This window comes from Pistacia vera, unplaced genomic scaffold, assembly GCF_008641045.1.
Source record: "Pistacia vera cultivar Batoury unplaced genomic scaffold, PisVer_v2 Contig485, whole genome shotgun sequence".
NCBI classification, from domain to species: Eukaryota; Viridiplantae; Streptophyta; class Magnoliopsida; order Sapindales; family Anacardiaceae; genus Pistacia; species Pistacia vera.
The window spans coordinates 852,399-875,748 of NW_022196318.1; the positions used below are offsets into that span (position 1 = coordinate 852,399).

General features: G+C 35.7%; 1 pseudogene; it reads left to right on the plus strand.

Annotated features, from left to right (window-relative positions):
* Positions 1-1,214: 1,214 nt before the first annotated feature.
* The window catches only part of LOC116146926, a 64,528-nt pseudogene continuing 42,392 nt past the window's right edge, over positions 1,215-23,350 (plus strand).

The window sequence follows — 23,350 nt, forward strand, 5'->3', positions numbered from 1 at the left end:
CAATCACACCATTATAATTATGTTCTCCGTTATCTCACTTTAGAGTAATGCTACAGTTATCGATGGGTGTGTACCGAATTTGTACACCGAATGACGTGACAAAATTCTGACCGTTGATTCATTATAAGTTAATATTAATCAATAGTCAAAATTTTATCACGTCATTCGATACACAAATTCGATGTAGATAACTCTATCATCTTCCCTCACTTTAATAACAAAATCAAATTTATTCTCCTAATAGTACAAGAGAATTATCAACGCATTAATATATACTTAATAGCTGATCATTTCCTTCCATTCTTTAATTATTATTTCTTGACCACGTAGGCAGGTACACTTTTGTGCTTGACGTTATGTTGGAATGCACGGAACTTCTAAGTTCTACCAACGAAATTCTTCGATTGTCTCACCTATGTTGTGTGTACGCGGTCAATTGTCTCACCTGTGTACCACATAATACATATATAAAGAAGGGGGTGTTGATAAGACAGCCACCGTTTTTGATGAGACAAACTCTGAAAGAATAATTATATTTAATTTTGATTGGTAAGTTGCTTTTTTTTACCTGTACTCAGCCGCATATAACCCACACAATCAAGAAATAATGGAAGTTGGTACTTGGTACAACCCATACGGATGTTTGCTTTCCTCATGCATGATTGGTGATGATGATATCACCCATCAAGTCAGCCCTTATTATGGCCTATGATAACTTATTCATGATCATCTATCTAAAGACAAACTCTGAAAGAATAATTGTATTTTAAGTCAGCATTGGTATCATTCAATGCGCATAAGAATGATTGTGGCTGTTAATAGTTTACAATAATAATTATATTTTCAGTCAGCATTAGTTTGAATAATTTTGAATAACAATTGTTCAAAATTATTATTCTTCAATATCACGTCGTTAGGAGGGTTGGAATGTCGTAATCTTCCCATATATTCAACCTTATTCTTCTCTGTTTAGGTAAACTGAGATAACAGAGAAGATTACGACCTTTTAATTAAAAGGTTTTGGCAATATCTATCATAATCTAAGACAATGTCTCAATTAAAAGGCTCTGGCAATATCTCCTAATGTAAGCCTTTTAATTGAATCAGTGGATGATGTCATCAAATCAGTTATATTATATATACTCATCATTCAATAGGAATATCATCATTTCCAGTTTCTTTTGAGTCTACTTGGGTTCAAGCAAGCCACAATCATGGCTCAACCGTTCTACGCAAAGCAGCTTGCACGTTCAGATGTCGGAAACAAATTGGCGGTTGAAAACAGCCATCTTGAGGATTTCCCGCCTTTTCCACCCGGCCAAAATTTTCAGAATTTACCATTTCTGGACGAGGAGTTTAACACTATGTGGAACCTCCGTCTAGCCGTTCGACGGAATGGCGCCTATTTAAAGCCAACTATTGGCGGCAATTGGAGACAATTCTGCAGGACAAGAGGCCTTCAAGCAGGACAGTTTATTATGTTCTTTAAGGAAATAAATGCAGAAACTGGTGAAGTAAGTTACAAGATTAGACCTTTTTATACTTTTCTCTAGTCTATGTTTCTAGAGTGGCTTGCTGGTGTGTGGGGGGCCTGATAGATTATTCATCATACAGTATGATGAATATTCTATCAGGCCCACCTCCCACGGCAATAAGGAAGCGAAGCGGAGTCTGTTGGTGGCTGGGTGGGTGGTGGCGAGTGTGGCGGATGTGGAAAACTCATGACTATGACTATGGCCAAAAACTCATTAGCTATGGCAGCTGCGGCCATGGCTATGGCTAAAAACTCATTAGCTATGACTGTTGGTGGATGTGGGTGGTGCAGCGGTTGAGGAGGACAGGGCCGCGGGCTGCGACTTTGTCAACTCGGGCTGAGGGAGCGAGGGAGCTTGATGTTTAAACGTACTGTATGTTTTCTTTGGCCATAATCAAGAAAAAGAAGATAGGACGGAGGGCTGCGCCTTTGTCAGCTCCGGCCGAGGGAGCGAGGGAGCTTGATCCTTAAACGTGCTGTAAGTTTTCTTTGGCCATAATCAAGGAAAAGAAGATTCTTCGAATGCTGACTTCAAAGTTTCTAGAAAATGTATTTTTGTAAGCTATTAAGAGTGTGTGTCTATATATATATAAATATACATATAAGGCTCATCACCCACTGCAATAAGGAGGCGGAAAGGCTGCAATAGCTGAGTGGAATCGAGTATTAACTGGAGAAAGACACGAGCTGAGCTCGAGCTCAAGCTTGACAAGTTGAGAAAGGTAGGGCGCGTGCTCGAATTCGAAGCCCAAAGCTCGAGCACGTCTTGAATAATCAAAACTCGAGCCCAGCTCGAGCACGGCATGAATAATCAAACTCGAGCCGATCACAAGCTCAAAATCGAGCCCAAAGAGCTGATCGTGAGGCACACATGAGGCAGACACTTTTTCACTGTTTTCAGTCTCTCTCGTGAATCGTGATGGCTATACCCATTAAGTCACTCTCTTTCCTCTTGCTCGAACCCCACCTCACTTTTCTCCATTAAAGCTTAGATCTTTGCTTCTGTTTCACTCTACAAACACTGCAGGTAACACTTGTATTGTAATACCCCATATTATTTTTTTGGGGACTTTTATTTAATTAATTTGATGTTTTCGGGAGGTATATTGCAAGTTTTTAAATTATGTTGGCGTGAAAACGAACAGAGAGGAGAGGAAAGAAATAAAAGAGAGAAGAGAGGAGAGAAAGAAAGAAGAAGGAAGTTTGGCTGAGAGGAAGAGTGGGTGAAAGAAAGAAGAGAAAAAGCGAAAGAGGAGGAAGATGTCGGCCAAGAGCTTTTAAAATTCAATTTCTCACCATGGGTAAGACATGCATGTGGATTTTATGTTCATTTCACTTTGTCATTTCCTCAATTTTAGGTTATTTTAGTCTAATTTGTCTATGTTGGCTCAATAGGAGGAGAAGAGGAAGATCCTTGCGAAAATTAAGCAAAATGGGAGGTGAGTAAGCTTAAATGTTCTATTGGTGGTGACTGATGTTTTAATTGGTTATGAACTCTCTCTTGGTTTGTTCTGTTTAAAGTTTGGGTACTAAATGCATGAGCTTTAATCTGAAATTGATAAGGTTATATGCGCAGAATATGTACATATATGCTGATTCTAAAGACCAAAGTTGGCTTAAAATTGTGACTATTGATATAAACAATTACCTGTGAAATTCTGACAAGCTGAGTTCCGAAAATTTTAACTATGTTTTGGGTTTTCGATCTAAACTCTAATCAAGATATTTTGTTTTAGACTTCGTAAGGATCGCTTGATAATTTACTTCACTAATTGGAGGCAGGGAAACCCACAGAAGGCCAGAAGGCTATCAAAGCATTGCAAGATGTGTATGCACACTGGGTCCCTGAAGACAGAATTCTAACCACCAACCTTTGGTCCCCTGAGCTCCCGAAGGTTGCTGCCAATGCCTTCTTGGCCCAAAGGATCTCCTCTGTTAATGCCATGTCAGCACTTTGTGAGGTAACTGGAGCTAATGTTACACAGGTGGCATATGCTGTTGGTACAGACTCAAGGATTGGACCCAAGTTCTTGAACGCTAGTGTTGGGTTTGGTGGCTTCTGCTTCCAGAAGGAAATTTTGAATTTGGTTTACATTTGTGAGTGCAATGGCCTTCCAGAAGTAGCCGAGTACTGGAAACAAGTCATCAAGATCAATGATTATCAGAGAGTCGTATTGTGAACCGTGTTGTTACCTGTATGTTCAACACGGTTGCAAGAAAGAAGATTGCCATTCTCGGATCTGCCTTCAAGAAGGATACTGGTGACCAAGGGAGAACCCAGCCATTGACGTATGCAAGGGGCTACTGGGAGATAAAGATCGTTTGAGCATCTACGACCCACAGGTCACCGAGGATCAGATCCAGAGGGACCTTACAATGAACAAATTCGATTGGTACCATTCTCCTCACCTCCAACCAATAAGTCCTTCAACTATCAAGTGGCTGTGGTTTGGGATGCATACGAAGCAACAAAAGATGCTCACGGTCTCTGCATTTTGACCGAGTGGGACGAGTTCAAGAACCTTGACTAAAAGAGGATATACGACAGCATGCAAAAACCAGCTTTTGTGTTCGATGGCAGGAACGTCGTGGACGCGGACAAGCTGAGGGAGATGGTTTCATCGTGTACTCAATCGGTAAGGTGAAAGCAAGAAGCTCTATGTTTTGCCTTACATCGTATTTCATTACATCACTGTTTGTCTGTTGTTTAGAAGAAAAAAAAAAAGAACTTGATTGATTTTTCACTATATAACAGAATAAAGTAAAAATCCTACGAAACAAAAACCCTTTAAAAATCCACTTGAAAAAGAAAGAATTTATTATCCTCAACTCAACAAAATGCTAATGAAAATCAAATAAATTCACTTAAGAAAAAAATAGAAACCAATTAGAAAACCACTTACCTCAACTCAACGACAGCTCCAATAGCTCTCAAGTCTCAACCGACGAACGTACAAGTCAACAGGCCTGTGCCCAATGTCACACCCACCAGGCAAACCCACTACTGCTTCTTCTAATCTTCTGCTCTCTATCTTCTCAACCTAACTTCTCTTCTCTCTTGAGATCTCAAATCGACGGGAAGAGTACAGAAAGAGGCTGCGTCGGCGGCGACAAGAACGGCGTCGGCAGCTTCTGGAGATTAGAGGTACAGGTGGCGTCGACGTCGTCTGCGGCAAATCTGACGGCGAGAACAACGGCAAATCGGAGAAAAGACGTTGTGGAATCGATGGTTTTGTGAATTGATAGGGATTTCTGATTTCTGATTTTGATTAATGTAGCCTGAATCCCTGATTATCGTGTTTTAATAATTTTAACATTGGGGTGATTTGTCATATTTAAAATGTTTAGTTATTAAAATGATTGTAATCCCCCATAGTTTCTAAAAGTATCTAAAAGAACCCTAAGTGACTAAGTGTGCGAGTCAACTTTGGCTTGCAAGCCTATCGTAAAGACCCATGTACAATTGGTCAACAATGTTTGACCGTTACGAAACGGTGCCTAGGTCCAGGAGTAGGGGAGGATTTGAGGATTGTTAATACCTCAACTCAAGGGAGGTAGTTGAGAGATTCTGAAACGTCAGGGATTTATGAAAAGCATAAACCTCAGGGGAGGTGCTGATATTACTATAAAATTGTGTGATTTAAGCTAATTGTTAAAAAAAGAAAAAAAAGAACTACAAATATATTTGGAATGCGTTAAACGATAAGTTTAGCATATTTTAATCAAACTCTTATTTCATTGTTAATTACTGGTATCCTTGCTCTCCATATATAGTTATTGTGAAGATATAATAAATTATAATTTGTATATTAATTATAATATCTAAGCTAGTAAAATATGATATTTCAATCAATATTCACATAATTTAACTTTTATATTTATCTTCTGTTATCCCAATTTACCTAAACCGGAATAACAAAATCAAATATCACTTTTATTCTGTTGATATTCTCTTAATAGTACAAGAGTTTTTACTATCAATATTGCATTAATATATACTTAAGAGTTATTACTTAATTACCTACCCTCAAACCAATATGAGGCAACCATTGGTAAAGACCGAATCTTGAGCATGATTAAACATGAAATTTGGCTTGCTGTGATGTATATCGTTATAAACTATTCAAAATAAAAAGTTTTCATATAAACTTACAGTATGTCGTTATATACAGATACATTAACTTGTAATACAGTATTGTAGTCTAAGCCCCAACATATATAGATAATTTAGATCAAGGCGTATATAAGCAGGTACCCCAGAGGTTTAAGGTTTTCCAAATAAACTATCTGAAATTCCAGAATCCCTAAACCCTAATATTCATAATGCCCCAAAGAATTGGCTGGTGGCCTGTTGCGGCCAACTGTTGGGTGGATTGAGTATTTTTATTAATTTATAAACTTTTTATTTAGAAAATTAATTATTAAATGATTTAAGTTGAATATAATATAATTGGATTTTGAATTAAATAGTTAACATTAAAACAAATATGTATTTCACTAAATTGGACAAGATAATAGGATAAAATAGGGTTTGAAAAGTTAAACAAAGGGGGTTATATTCTTTGCCGAAGTCAAAGAGATTAAACAATTTAAAGCTGTATTACGGAAGTGCACTAACTCGTTCTCATAACAATATACAAGAATCCATGACGAATGAATGATTTTTTTTATTTTTGTTCGTAAACGACTTTTAATGATTTTTTCATATTCATAGGGCCTACAACATATAATTTTATCTATATAAACTCTCACTCTCTGAGCCATTCGCACTCATTTACGTGTTTTTGATTTTGTTTTTAAGTTCATAATGGCTCAATGCTTCTACAGGAAGCAACTTACCCCTTCAGATGTCAAATACAAATTAGAGGTTAAAACCGACAATCTTGGGGAGTTCCCTCTTTTCCCACCTGGCCAACATTTTCAAAATTTACGATTTCTGGACGAGGAGGAGGGCACTGTGTATAACTTCCCTCTAGCCGTCCGCCAGATTGGCCCCGCATATATTGGCGGCGATTGGATAAAATTCTGCAAGAAGAGGAAACTTGAAGCAGGACGGGTTATTCTATTCTTTAAGGATGAAGCAGCTGAACAGGTCAATTATACGATTAGACCCTTCTATAATTTTCTTTAATTTAGATGGCAGTGTGGCTTGGTGTTGGCTGGGTGGGAATGGGTGGTGGCACTTGGTGGTGGTGGCACTATCAGCAAAGCACGTGCGCTGAAGTACTATGCGCTCCATCAACTTGTAGAAATGATGGCAGTGTGGCTTGGTGGGTGTGGGTGGTGGCACACTGGCACTTGGTGGTGGCTGCGCCGTCAAAGAATAATATATCATATCATTCTGTATTGGCAGGAGGGATGTGCACGGCGGAGGGAGGCGGGTATATATATATATATATATGAGAAGAAGTCAAGAAGACGTACAGTCTTGCCATTCTCTTTGATATTTTCACTACAACAAAAAGGACTTTTAGCTACGATTTTGTTAGCGATGATTTTAAAATTCGTCACCAAAGGTAATTATTAGTAACAAAATATGAAATTGATCGCTAATAGTTTCGCGGACTTTTTAATCCTCGCACAAGATGGCGGGAAACAAATTAGCGACGGACTTAGCGATGACTTAATTCGTCATATAATGTTTTTTACGAAGAAAATACAAAAAGTCACGCCCAAGTTGTTTTCGTGACGTAACCATATGTCGTCGTGGATACTTTTTAGAGACGAAAATAGTACAAAACGTAGCCAAAAGTATTTAGCAACGCAAATGCACAGTGCCATAAAATGTGTTTGACGATGAAAATATAGAAAGCGATGCCAAAGACGTTTAGCTATGCAACAAAATGCTCATCGTAACAGCTTTTTGGCGACGACAATAAAGAAAGCAACGCCAAAGACATTTAGCTACGGAACAAAAGGCCCGTCGTAACAGCTTTTTGGCGACGAAAATATAGAAAGCGACGTAAAAGACATTTACCTATGCAACAAAAGGCCCGTCGTAACAGCCTTTTGGTGACAAAAATATAAAAAACGACGCAAAATCCATTTGGCTACGCAACAAATAGTTCGTCGGAAAACATTTTTAGCAACGCAAATATAAAAAAAAAAAAAGGCCAAAAACATATTGCGATGCAATTTATGTTTCATCGTGAAAACGTTTTGGTATCGATTTTCTTAAAATCATTGCCATTAGTATGTTAGAATTTAATTTTTAATGTAATTTTATATTTATAGGACAATAACTAAAAGTGTAAAACCAATCAGTAATAAAAGAAATCAAAATTAAAAACAGTGTCAACTGTGAATATAAAAGTTTGGCTCTTGAATTTGACATTCAAGCATGTACTTCAATTTAAGAATGTTGCTAGTAAAGAATTTATTGTTTCACTTAATAGATTGGGTTGATTATTATTTAATACTTATTTAAAGCCTTGATTTACAAATATATATAAATATTTATTAAAAGCTAATGACAATGCTCTTATTATTATTATTATTTATTTTGTAAATACGAAAAGCACCATGGGATAAATTGTTTTTCAGGTTTTCACTGTTGGTAGCTTATATTTGGTACTTGTTTGTTGCTGTTTGGGATCATTATTATTATTTTTATAATATTATTTAATATTTATATTTAAATGTCAAATTTAGTACATTAAATAATATTTATTAATATTAAAGCAAACAAATCAAAATTAATGCACAAAGAAAAATCACATCACAATTATACAAATTAAATTTAGATAACAATAATAAATATTATTAATTCTCAATATCATCTTCAACTTATACATCTTCACTTTATATCATCATCACCAATTCTACTACTTGGCTCCATAAATTGAACAACTTCTGGTTCCACATCCACCCTACGAAGTTCTTCTTGTTCATTAACTTCTGCATCAATATAAAAACTAAATTCATCTAAATTAGTGGCTTGATATGCATCATGAGTTGTCAATTGATCTTCCTCAATTTTATTGGGAATGTCGTACAAATGCCTATGTTGTACCTTCTGTATAACTTTCCAAATCGGGTTGACGTGTAATCTAGTTTTTAGAGAGAACCGGGCTTTTAAAGGTACTGGATTTTGGTCCGACAAACTGGTACAATCCGGTTATTTAAGTAGTGGATTCGGGAATTCACATCATAAGAATGTGATACATGTAAAACTCAATGCTACTAGAAAAACCTCCTTCCTTGACAGAATGAGTTGACAAATTTTCTTACTGTTTTCAAAAAACTGTTAAGAATTGTAATTCTTGACTGATTGTTGACCGTTTATGAACTGTCAAGAATTTAAAATAATCCTTGACCGTTTTGGATGATTCTTAACTGTCAAGGAATTGGTTAAAAATAAATTTTGTAAATCTTGTTTTTGACTATTGTAGTCTAAATCTTTGACAGTTTTTAACAGTCAAAGATTAAGTATATAAAAAACAAAAAACAAAAAAACAAAAAAATTTGCCTTTCTTTGCCACCAATTTTTCATTCACTATTCCCATAATTTTTTCCTTAAAACTTATGCTTACCTTCTATTTCATTCATTTTTGCAAACCCTCATAGTAGACCTATTTCCGGCACTGGAAAACAAGTTTTTGTTTCCACCAGTCCTGTTCAGTAGATGACGACTCGCTTAGTGACTTTGGCGCTTACCCCCATGTCTATTCCGACGGATTTTGTTAACTTCGGTGAGTTCTTGTCAAGGCGTATCCCCAACACCCAAATGTAGGGGTGTTCAAAAACATGTAGAAACCGAACCGAACCGAGAACCGAAGTGGTTTTCCGGTTATCCAGGAAATAGGTTCGGTATTGGTCCATAGAAATAAAGAAAACCGAATTTCCAATTTTATTAAAATAAATTAAAAAGTAAACAATTTTTCGTTGAAATTAAAAAAAATTAAATTAAAAAGATTATAAATCTAAAATTAAAGAAAATCACAACCCCAAACTCGGTTTTAAAAATAAATAAAATATAACCATTTTTCCCACCTCAAAATTTTCACCAAGGCAAATTCTCCCACCCATTTTTCATTAAGTCAAAGCTAGGGTTATAAACTATTAGAATAACCCATTTCTTCTACCCAAAATTCCGGCGCCCAAAATAACTTTCTCTCTTCTTTCGCCAACCCACTTCGTCAATTTACTTGTTTTTTCAATAAACCTTTTGAAATTTCAGATGCACTGTTCTGGAATTGAGGGTTTTCTTTCCTGGAATTTTGGGTTTTTCTTGTAAGTAGTCTATCTTATATATCTTATAGGAATGGGTTTGAATTTTCGTAATGATATTTGGGGTTCGTGGAGTTTTAGCGGTTTAGACAAGGAATCGGAGAAGAGTATTGGTTTGAGTTGCGATGACGTCTGGGTTTCATGGAGTTTTAGCAGTTTAGATAATCACTTTTTAGATAAGGAATCGAAGGATAGTTTTGACCAAGAACTGGGAGGCGTTGTGGATGAGTTGCCTGTGCCGACGTTCCCGGTAATCATTCAAGATTTTGAGACGAGTATTGGAGATTTATGGGGGTGTGAGAGTGAGAAACACAATGGAGATCAAAAATCCTTTTCTGGTCGCAATTTGGTGAGGTTTCAACAAGGGAAGGGTAACTTGCAATTTGATAAATTATCGATTCCAATTAGTAGTTTTAGTCAAATTGGGATTGGAAATAGGGTTTCTTATGGTGATAATTCTGGTTGTAGTGGGAATGTGAATGTGAATGATGGGGTTGTTTGTAAAAATGAGGCTGAGGAAGTTTGTTTCGATTGTGGTGGAGGAGGTGTTCCCCATTATGCCTTATTTTTTTGCTCTGGGTTATCTGGGAGTGAAAGACCTCCTTTCGGTTGAAAGAGTTTGTAGGTCATTGCGTGATGCAGTTAGGAGTGATCCTTTGTTATGGAGGAGCATTCACATAGATCAACCTTTGAGTTCGAAGATCAGTGATGATGCTCTTGTGAAGTTAACTGGCAGGGCAGTTGGTACTCTGTTTGAGTCTTGTGAACTGTTGTAGAATAACCGATATTGGTTTGAAGCATGTGCTCGAAAGCAATCCAGGGCTGAAGAAGGTTAGTACTCGTGGCTTAATTAGATTTCTTAGTTAAATCTATTTCTTATGCATAGTATTTGTAATAATAGCTTTATGGTTCTTTATTTTGCTTTCCTCTAGTAATGGTTTGATGATTTTGCTAATATATTTACACAAAAGACACTGTAATTTTATGATATATTATGTTGTATTTAGATTCCATATAGTTTAAGCAAACAATAATTGGAAAGGTGGAGAGTGTTGATGAATATTTTTGTGCCCTCATTTTGCAAAAAGCTTTCTCTTAGCCTTCTGGATTTCTATTGAAGGGAACATATGGTTCAAATCAATTTACAGAACAATCTTTATCCTTCTTCCTAGAATAATTTAATACTCAATCCCTTCACTACAAAGTTACCTTAATAAACTCCCCTTTCTTATTGATGTAATTTTTCTTTCAAATTGTTACATGTACATTTTAGATAGGTACTCAGTATGGTTTAGTACATAAATAACACATTGTCTTGTTCTATGGCTTGATGCATGTTCTCTTACCTTTTCTTATTCTTTCGGGCTCCTTTAATTGTGTCAATTATCCTGAATCTAGAACTCTGGTGGTTATGCTCTTAAAATTTACTTCTCATCTTTTAATTTGTAGATTCGAATAGAGACACCATCTGGCATTAAAGATTCCATACCTGCTTGGATAAAGTTCTTTGTACAAGCTCTAGGTGAAATCCCATACAATGGTATATACTATGATCCACTAGAAGAGGTATGGTTCTGCAATCTTTTATTTCTCTAGGTTTGCCAAAACATTTCTGAGAAATTTATGATTTAGGCATGTCTAAGAATCTTTAGTATAAAAGCAAGAGTGACTTCAAATTCAGCAATAACATTGGGAAGGATTTATGTATAATTTTTAAATGATTGTGTAATTTTGAGTATGCTATATTACATAGAACTCTTACCATACCATAACATTGACACTTGTGGAGATGCACTTTGATAAACTTTGCCCTCAACAAGTAGAGGAACAAAACCTGGTTATTATCGTGGATTGGGTTATGGTTCAAAACCACCTGCATCTTCTAAGACTTCAAGGCCAGCCAATCAAGAAATTTTAGAGAAACTCACACACTTGCGTGAGGAGGTGCAAGAACTAAGAGGCATAAGGGAAGAATTTCGCCAATATAGGCAAATGATGGAGAAGATGCAACAGTTCATCTCAGTTAATATGGGTTCTTGTTCTACTGGCTCACAGACATTTCTGGCCAATTTCCACCGGATCCTCCACCACCTGCAACAATTTGAGTTTTTATGTCACTTTTTGTTGAATATTAACAATTTAGTCAACTTTATATATTTTTAACTTTTTATTTGAAAAGAAACATATATAGAATAATATATTTGGTTTGATATATTTGTGTGATTTCAATTAATTACATTTACAAATTAATATTTATGTTTTAGAATTAAATTTTAAAATGTTCAAGACCTTGACCACACTTTTGGTCTTAATATACTCGGCAAACTACACTACTTCCTTGGCATTGCGGTTCACCATACTGCTTTTGGTTTACTCTTAAATCAAAGCTCCTATGCGCAAGATCTGTTAGTTGAATATGGAATGCAAAATTGCAATCCTTGCTCCACACCAATGATACTCTATTCTAAATTGTCCTTTGACGATAGTCCACTATTTGATTAGCCTTCACTTTATCAAAGTCTTATTGGTGCACTCTAATATCTTACCCTCACACGGCCTAACCTGTCCTTTGTGGTTAACAAATTAACTCAGCCAATTCCTTAAAGCTCCAACAGTAAATCATTGGCAAGCTTGCAAACATATCCTTCGGTATACTCAAGGGACTCTTCATCATGGTTTAACCTTCACCAAAAGTGACACTTTGCAACTTGAAGGCTACACTGATGCTGATTGGGCAAGTAACATTTCTGATCGCAAATCTACCACCGGATATTGCATCTTTCTTGGTTCCAACTTGGTTCTGTGGTGTTCCAAAAAACAATATGTCGTAGCTTTGTCTTCCACTGAAGTTGAGTATAGAGCCCCTGCCCAAGCCTCTACTGAAATTGCTTGGCTTTAGAACCTATTCCAAGAGTTGTGCATCTCGCTTCCGGGAATCCTTGTTCTCTAGTGTGACAACACTAGTGCGGGAGCTCTCGCTTCAAATCTTGTTTTCCATGCCCACACAAAGCACATCGAAATCGATTTCCATTTTGGTCATGAGATGGTTTGTTCCAAACGTCTTGTAGTCCAATATGTTGCCACTGCGTTTCAAGTAGCTGACATCCTGACAAAACCTCTCTTTGGTTCTCGTTTCTGCACTCTACGTGATCAACTTCACTTAGCTTCCTATGCTCCCTCTTCCTCGTTCTTGCTTGAGGGACAATCAGGTTCAAGGCAAGCTACAAACTTCAAATTGTGGGACAATAAGGAAGATAACAAATGATTTCAAATGATTTTTTTTTAAAGAAAACATGTTTGGATTGAACGCTTGAACTTCAGCTTGAGGGACGATGTAAACTGTAGCAAGCTTCAGTTCAAGCAGCTAAAGATTTCGATTCTTAGATATCAACACTTTTTGCATTTCTCTCAAACAAACTACAAGTGGATCAAAATCAGTTGGACAAGTTGACAAGTGATTGTTATGCAAGTTGACAAATTGTTATTCATTTGTTATGCAAGTTGATAAGTTGTTATCCATTAGTTATGCAAGTTGACAAGTTGCCATGCAACTTGTATCAATTTAAGTAAATCCAATGGTTAGAGTAAAAACTCTGTAATGTAGAATGAGCGGCTAAGATTCCAGAGAACAAGGATAACATCTGACTCGCTTTCTTTATAAATTGTAGACGTAAAAGACAGAGATGATTCAGTGAAAACAGAAGGAAATAAATGCTTCTTACTCTCTGTTTCAGAGTCTTTGCACTCTATTTTTTTTTTTTTTTTTTTTTTGGCCTTAGTACTTCTTATTCTTCAATATCAATCACTCACTTCCCAACTTTATTTTAATAAAATTTTAATACTAATCTGATTTCGTTATAACCAGCTCCATCACATACATATCTTTGAATCAAACTTTGATTTAGTTCCTTTCTTCGAAACAGAACCTCCCCTAGATTTAGCACAAGTGTTATTCGTGGTGATCACCACCTTATTTCAATATATTATCTTCCCCAATCATATTCCAAAATTTGGATCTTCTAAATTCTTGGTCACTGTAAGGCATATCATCAGCTGCAATATTCAGACAAGGTGATTCCGTACCTCATCAATTCGAAGCACATATAAAATCTTGATTTAGCTGAAAAAGCAATTGTGGGTTGTTGATGTTTCCTTGACAGCGGCTTTGTCTCTGTTAGAATTGGTGAACTCGATTTCTTGTTTATGTGCCCATTTTAAAGTGCAGCGGAATATTTACCAAGTTGATTATGCAATTCCCATTAAAACACATCAAACATAAGTGCCGAAGATAAAGAACATAGCCATATACACAGTTCAGCTAAATCCACTTTTAGCCTATATCTATGGGACCTTGTTCAGATCAAAGCAATCCACTAAGTTAAAAATACATTACAAGATATAGTTTAAAGCTGATTTAAGTTACAGTAAAAAGAACTCCCAGTTCAACTTTACACTTAGCACTACTCTCTGAATCCTTGACATGTAGTAACTCCTTGGATCTTTTTCATGCCGGGAACACACCCGAAAACAGCTTGTGAACCACCAAGCTTCAAGCACTGACATGACACACCAGCATCAGTAAAAGAACCATGTTCCAAGAGCCATCTAGTCTATTTTGATATGGTGAGGTTTTGCCACACGAGAAATGAACCTTGAACCTCAAGATATAGAATACTCTAAGAAATTCATAGTACAATGAAACAAAATGTCAACAAGTTAGATTCATACATGCAAGTAAGAGTATTATATAAAGAAGGGTTTCTTACTCAACAATAAAGTGCTAAGCCAGCCAATAAGGGACTGAATAATGTTTGTCCAAATAAGGAAAGTATTCATTCTTTTGGTTTGGACCACAAAATAAATTAGGAAATATAACTTTATTCCCTAGGACCACTTAAGGATATTATGACACATGTAAAATGTCCTAAAAAGCAAGAGACAAAGATAAACAATATGCAACTCGTGTTGGACTGCAAATATCTGAAGCGAGAGTGTAAGCACAAACCGTTGTGCACACTCGAAACAAAACAAGCTAAGACACAAGTCTGGCAATCAGTGTGCACGTAGAACTGATGTGCACACACACGACAAAGGAAACAAGCCAAATCATAAGATTGGCAATCAGTGTGCACACATAACTATTATGCACACACAAGTCATAAGTTTGACAAATATGAATATTCCACATTCTCCTCCTTTGTCAAACTTATGAACAAAGAACATAAAAGAGATCAAGTGCAACATGTTTAAATCAACCAATTAAGACCTGCAGATTTGCACAAACAAAAAAAGTAGCAAACTCCCCCATGGAAAGATTAAAAAAAGTTCCAAATTTAGCTAAAAATAATCTCAAAAAAAAAAAAAAAAAAAAAAAAAAAAAAAAACTCGCCCATGCTTCTTACTCCCCCTCTTTGTTCATAAGTCTTGAAGACTTTCGAGAGGGTAGAGAAGAGTGACCAGCTTTCCTCTTGGTTTTGCGTTTTAGAGGGGCAGTGATGGTGACCTGAGAGTCCTCTATTTGAACTTCTGGAACCGCAGCAGAGGAGGGATAGCAGTTTCATCTTGAATTGGAGGGGCATCATCAGTGTGCACATGGGAATCTGTTTGAGCAGCAGGTTCATGAGTTTTTATATCTTTATCAGTAGGTTCTTGGTCATCCTCATCATTAACTTTTTCTTCTTCCTCAATGGTAGTGTCTTTCTCTTTTCTTGAGCTGCTTGTTCTTCTTCAACTTGAATCTCAGGAGCAGCATCTTTAACAGGCATGGTAAAAGTAGGAATGACTGTAGGAGCAATTGGCGGTACCACATTCTGATCAGTAGGTTCTGTCAGAAAAATCTTATTTTTCTTCTTTTGCTTCTTTTTTAGATTAGCCTCCATTTTGTCCATCCGTAAGCAGAGAGAAATGTGAATTTCCTTCACATATTAAAGGACATACTCCATTGAAGTTTCCAAATCCTGCATGGCAATAAAAAGCTTGGACTGCCAAGTGTAAGTCCTTGCTTGATTAGTTGAGGAAAATGGGAGCAAGTTCCCTATAGGCTGTCTAAAAGATTTCTTGGTGACCGTCTTTATCTTTAAAATAGGTTCCATTTCATAGGATTTAGGCTTGTAAGTGGAAATGATCTTGCAAAGTAAAGAAGGAAAGCACAAAATCTGCAGAGAATGAGTTGATTGTGCTGCAACTCTAATACTAGTGAAAATGAACTCAGCCAAATCAATTTTTTTCCTTTGAGCAATTCCATAAAGGAGTTGTGCCTGTTCTGGTTGGCAGTCGAATTGTGCATGGAAGGAGACCAATTTGTCAAAGAGATTTTAAACAACAATCTATAAAACAGTGTGAGCACACCAGACTGAAGAACACCAGTTCTCAACTAAACAACAAATGAACCATTAGCGATGACTTTGACAATTTTGTCTAAGTCTAAACTCTTCAAATAAAAATTCTTTTTGTTCTTCTTCAAACCAAGGGCATCCCTAGCAACATCCTCCATAAACAGGACCCATTATCATTCTGCACAATTGAATTCGGTTCAACATTGTCCATGCCAAAATTGGCGTAAAACTCTTGAACAAGAGTTTGGATAGGGGGCAGGCTCGAACTAGTGACAGTTCCTAACCAATTTCTTTCCTTCATCAAGGCATGGAGTTTATCAAAATCTTCTAACCTAAACTTGCTTCGCTCACAACTATCTTCTTAATGGGTGGCTCCTAAATCAAATCTCAGTAGCAAGTAAAACAAAAAAAGAGATTTTACTGGTCGAAGGCTCCTCCATAGCATCCTTTCCTTTCTTTTTTGCCAACTCTATTGGAGTCAGAGGCTTTGAAGGCGTGGCCTTTGAGAAACCTTCCTTGGCAATTTCAGAGTGGCTATCAGCGTTTTATTGAGGTGCAGTTGATGCCGAAGAGGATTTTTTAGGGGTCTTCTCAAGTGAGGCAGACACAGACTCCTTATGAGCGCATGAAGTCTTGGTTATCACTAGAAGCAAGGGAAGAGATAGGTGAGGATGAACGACTGGTCCTCTTCTTCATAGGACTCCTCTGGTGTGCTAAACAAACTCTGGTGTTTTCTACTTATCGCCCTTTTCTTGCTGGATTTCTTCAGGTCTTGAAATCCCTTCTTGAGTGATTCCTCCATGGCCTTTCTTTTAGGTTCTCAATAGCTTTCTTTCTTGAATCCATGTGTGAAAACAAAAGAAAAAACACAAAATTGAGAGAAAAAATGTGAAGAACAGAGAACACAGATGGCTCAATAGGTCTTAGAATGTGAAGATTGACACAAAATAAATAAATTAGGGTAACACCTTATGGCAGGCGATGATTCTAAGATGCTAAAAAAGAGTTATACAAAAAATGGAACTCTATCTTAAAAGAGTGTAAATATGATGTCGTGTGAGCACACAGCATCCCAAACAACACCATAATTTTTCAACAGACTGGAATTTATTGAACAGAATTAAAAACATAAAATTGAGATAATGAATGTTCACATAAATTTTTTGAAGGTCAAGACAGCAATCGTGCAAAACAACCTAAGAGATCACATTTTCAATCTTAAAAAGGCACCAAAAAAAACCTCATATGGAAGTTGTCAACATAATATAATCAAACAACACTTTCTTGATCACACACAAGAGAAATAAAGTCAGAGAGCTTGTCTAAGGTGTGATAATGTCTAAGTGGGTAAAACGACACATTGGTCAATTTTAAATTTTGCAAGATAAGCTCCCCTTCGTCATCCCCAACTATATTATGTATTTTTCTTTTCAGCATAGGAAATAAAGATTTTTCTTTTTATTTTGATTAAAGGGCTAGTAACTCTCATAAACGTAACCAAAATGTAGATTTCACAATGCAAGAAGGAAGTCCTCTTAGTGGTAGATTTTCCAAAGTAGGGTTTCTACAAATGAGAAAATTACTCAAAACAACTTTCACACTTCATGAAAGGTAGCTCTTTCATAATGGTGACAATAATAGACAATAACTTGATACAATAAGGTCATGTTATAGAGAGAGTCTCAGTGGACACAACATACTAGAGTTAGCACACAGATAAGAGAAAATAAATGACAATTAGAGTGTCAGCACAGATCAAGGAGTCTTGACAAACAAAAATAAAGTAGCATGTTGAGCGTTTCCTACAACATGCAAATGTAGCAAGTATACTAGTTGTAAAAAGTAATAAAATGATGAGTGAGTATCGTTCCTACGAGGATTGTTAGCTAAGCACTAAGTTTTCTACGTTTTCAAGTTGGAGCAACCGAAATCTTTTGGATAATTGGGAGCAATTTAACCTATTACTAAACTGCGAATAACAAGAATTCGAGATAAAAAACACGGATAAAAATCAATTCATTAAAACGGGTAGGGTTTTGACTTCATTCAGATTTTAGGGTTAAACCTAAAATACATTACATTCACATTCATATGCATTGGTGTAAACTGAACTCACTAAGGTGTTAAACATACCTTCTCAGGCTATGTTTCCTATTCTTCTTTTTAACTTTCCGCACCAACAATTTGAAAGTTAACTTCCAAACTCATTAAGCATAAGAATCCTACAATGATTTCATTAATTCTTGAATCTATCTCTAGCATCCAATACTATAATGGTGATTACCCAAGAAGCCTAACATGAATCATTCTCAATCTCATCATATTCATCACATAAAACATTTAAAACTCAGAGCAAACACACAATCAAAGCATAGTCATATGAACATAACAGATCAATAACTTAACCATTAGAAATCCGAATTACATCAAAAACTAACCCAAAATGGGTTAGTTCATAGCTAAAATAACACTACAAATAAGAAAAACGATAATAGTCAAGTTAACATAATGAAAAGTAAGAGAGAGGACAAGAAACTCCCCAAATGATGAATCCCTTGGTTCAAAATCCAATCTTCACCCTTCTAATCGCTAAATTTCCAAGCTTAATCAAAAACAATGTAAAAGTTGCTAACCCTACTTCTGGACGACCCTGGCAAAAAGGTAAGTGTTCCTTTATACCTAGCCCCAAATTTTCACTCTGCATACATTTCGCTTGATTCTTCGATTCTCGGTGTTTTCTCTCTTGGAACAAGCCTCATCGTGCTTTATCCTGCTTCAGAACTCTCAACTTCTGAGGTTCGCTAACTTCTGAGTCAAAAACTTTCAATTTGTCCTTATTTGCTCAAAATGTCCATTTTAACTGATACACAAAATGTAAAGAATTAAGCAACAATTCAGGTAAAAAGCACTAGAAAGTACCTGAAATCCGATTAAAAGTCTAATGAAAATGTATAATCCACAGATTATCACATGTTCATGCTTATTCATCAACTGAAATGAAAAACTATTCAAGTTGAAGTAGTCCAATGGTATCCTCAAAAAAACAAAAGGATCATAGTCAAGTGCTTTTGTAATAAATCAGCCAATTGGGTTTGTGTTCACATGACAAGTGCAATGATATTCTTCTCATTAAATTTTAATAAAATGATGTCTTATGTCAATGTGCTTAGTCTTAGAATGCTGGATTGGATTCTAGAGATGTCAATGGCACTCGTGTTATTACAAAAAAATTGTCACACAATCTTGATCAACACCATAATCATTCAGCATTTGCTTTAACCATAAAACTTGAGTGCAACAACTTCCTACAGCAATGTACTCAGCCTGGTAGTAGATAAGGAGATTGCATTTTGCTCTTTGTTGTACCATGTGACAAGATTGTTTCCAATATAGAAACATCCACTCGAGTACTCTTTCTACATCAAATTCTGCCAATGCATACTATTCCAACCAAACAAATGTTAGAATCAAATGAGTACTATAGACCAAAATCACACACACCTAAAACATATTTCATGATTGTTTTCACTACATTCAGGTGCAACTCAAAAGGGTTAGCTTGAAACCTAGCACAAACACCAATACTAAAACAAATTTAGGGTGACTTGCAGTTAAGTAAAGAAGACTTTCTATCATGCTTCAGTATATTTATTGTCTACCTTTTTACCACGTTCATCTTTGGACAGTTTAAGGGTAGCACTCATAGGGATTTTAGCCACACTTTGCATTCTTAGACAAAATCTTTTCAACATGTTTCTAGCATACTTGATTGGGAAGCAAACATGTCATTATAATTTGTTTAATTTGAAGTCCAAGAAACATATTCAATTCCCCTACCATCCCCCACCATACCTCATCAAACTTATTTTCATCAATTAATGATCAAGTGCATGTGAATGAGAAGTAGAACCAAACACAATACATCAACATAAATCTGTGCACACATGATTTTATTGTTAGCATGTTTGATGGAGGGGTTTTGTCAGCATTACCTCGTTCATAATTATGCTCAAGAAGGAAATTTGTCAACCTTTCATACCAGGCCATGGGGCTTGTTTCAAACCATAAAGAGGTTTCTGCATCTAAATCATGACAGGTTGTGGGGGTCTTAAAGCTAATCGGTTGTTCAACTAAAATTCTTCGGTGAGCATTCCATTCAAAAAGGGGTTTTTGACATCCATTTGGAACAATTTGGTCTCAAGGCAGCAGGAAACAGAAAACAGCAGGCAGATTGATTCAAGTCTAGCAATGGGGGTAAAGGTTTCATCAAAATCGATTCTCAACTTGAGGATATCCTTGAGCTACAAGCCTAGTTGTTCCTGACAACATTACCGAAATCGTCATTTTTATTTTAAAAACCCATTTGGTACCAATTATGTTGATTCCCTCTGGTCTTGGTACAAGGTCCAAACATCATTCTTTCAAATTGTTTCAGTTCTTCTTGCATAGCTCGATCCAATTTTCATCTTCCAAAGCTTGTTGGCATTCTTCGGTTCTGCAAGAGACACATAACAAAGATGGTAATTATTTTCTCTTTCCTCCTTGTAACCATTACCTCATTTGGGTCTCCAATCACAATTGAAGGTGGATGAGCTTTTTGAACCCATGTCGGTGGATCTTTTCTTCTTTGGTTGCTCTTTTAAATGATTTCATTAGAAAGATCAACAACTAGCCCTATTCCTTATTTTTGCAATGATGAATCGTCAGATGATTCTTTGCATGGAGCAGATCCTGTTTATAGCACCAGAAGCAGGTGACAGCACATTGACAAAGGTTTAGGTTCAGGAGATTCCAAAATGTTCACACCATCTTGTGTGGGCACACGAGGAACAAATAAGTCTTGAATTCACATTCTGAGTAATGGTGGAAAAAAAGACCTGCCCGGCCCGACCCGTGGCAGGTTATGGGGTTGGTGGGCCGGGCCTAACCTAGCCGCCAACAATGGCAGGCCGGGTTAGGCCCGCCTCTTGGCCAGAAAGGTGGGCTAGCCCAGCCCGCCAACCCTAACTCGGCAGGTTATGATGCGGGCCGGGAGTTAGCCCACAATTTTTTTGTTTTTTTTAATTTTTAATTTTCTGTAAGTTTTTTAGTTAACTTTCAAATATCAATAATTCAATTAAATTTTTTTTTTGTCAACATTTCAAATATTAATTCAATTTTAATACAATAAAATTGTAATATAAGAAAAATTAGATTTATTCATTTATCAAAAAATAAAATAAGAAATTACAACAATTATTGCCTCGTTAAAACCTTACCAAGAAAACAACAATGGGACAAAAAACTGGTAAGGAAAAAAAAGAGTACAATAATTGATAATTAATTTACAAGTTACAATTTACAAAACAACTAATTTGGGGGTTGACTAGAACCTCCCTCATCCGTATCATCTGTATTACAAATTGAAATGATTCTATTAAAGTATTATCAATAACCTTGTATTGATCTTGATGGCGCGACAGGTCCCAATCTCAAAGACATGTGAGGACTTCCATCATTTTTTGTGAAAGTTTAGTCTCCTTTCATTTAAAATTCTTTCACTTACACTAAATGTTGTTCGGATGAGACGGTTGAGACAGGAAAAGCAAAAACATCCAAGGCAGTTTGATAATACTGGAAAAATATATTTTGGTTTTCCAATATTCTAAGACATCAAAGTTAGCTCTTTGTGTGGATCTCGTGGTAACACTTCGGGGGTTCCAAATATTGTTGAAGCTCATTACTCTGTGATTGCATAGAGGACAGTACATTCTGTTGGTGCTTCTAAAGAGGAGGCCGTGCTTCAAGTTTGAGTCCTCTTCGGCCTATTATGCACTCCAGGAGTCGAAGTCTTCATGTTCTTCTGATGCAACTTCCAGGTATTTCGCCTCTTGCTGGTTCTCATACCTATTTCATATTGCAATATAACCTCTACAAGACACTCTCTTACCTCTCCTAGTTGATTGGAATAGATTCGTTTTGTAAATTTCAGTTAATGTGTCTAAACCATTTTCTAACATGCTACTTAATTATAGGATCAAATATAGCACCTAAACAATAAGAAAAGGAATGGGGTTCCAATTTTTTTTTTTTTTTTTAAATTCCATTGCTTTATTGGTCCCCCTAAAATTTTATTGTTTTTTTTTTTCTAAATAAATCTGAAATTTTATAATGTATGTATTACCAATGGACTATAGGATAATACACACAGAAAGTGTAAAGTGGATTGGTAAAAAATTTTAAGAAAAGAATGAAATTTTTTAGCTATATGCCAATCATTTTCTACTAAATAATGAGGACCTCTATTATTTGCTAAAAAAAACTAATTAAATTTGCATAAGGTAAACATGAATCAAGCATTAAATAAGTTATATTCCATCTGACAGGTATGTCTAATGCAAAAGTTCTTAGAGACATATTTGATTTTATGCAAACATCTTAGAAATTCAACATTTCTTTTATTACTACTAGTAATCAAACTAAAGAACCTAATTCTATCAATTATTATCTAATTGTTTTCATACCACTTTTCACAATTAAATTAATAAGTGACATGCACAACATTGGTGAAAAAACTTCCAATTGTCATAAAAAGGATAATTAATTAAAAAAAATCTATAGCTGTACTAGTAGCATTGCATTATCTAAAGTTATTAATAACATCATAATCTTCTAAAAATTCAACAATTCATTATAAATTTGTTGACCACTATGATCCACATCTATTAATCAATTTCTAATAAAAATTTATTAATTTACATTCGTTATCAAAAAAATGACTAGTCACACAAATATAATCTTGTTTGGCTCTACCACTCTAAATATCGAAGGTTAAAGCCACACTAACATGAAAACTATGTATTTTATTTTTTAATTCTAATTTCATTTTTCCAAACATTTTATCAAATCATTTTTTGTTGTAGTTTTAGAATAGCTTTTAAATCTTGGAAAAAATGAATTTAATAAATCTTTTAAAATATTTATCTTCAGCCATATTATAGGTTGATCAGTTGTAGCAATATAAAGCTAATTGTTTCCTCTATACATCATAATTATAACACCAAATAGTACCCCTATTAGTTATTTGAGTTTGATAGGTTTCTTTATTTCCATGTTCAAATATGTTTATAGCATGTCTTTTAAAGTACTAGTACCATTACCTGAATCAGCTTTATAAATATTTCCACAATACTTGCATCTTGCTTTCTTCACTTGAACTCCATTTTCTGCTCAAAAAACTTATCGAAATGCACCTAAACGTCTGATGTGTTCT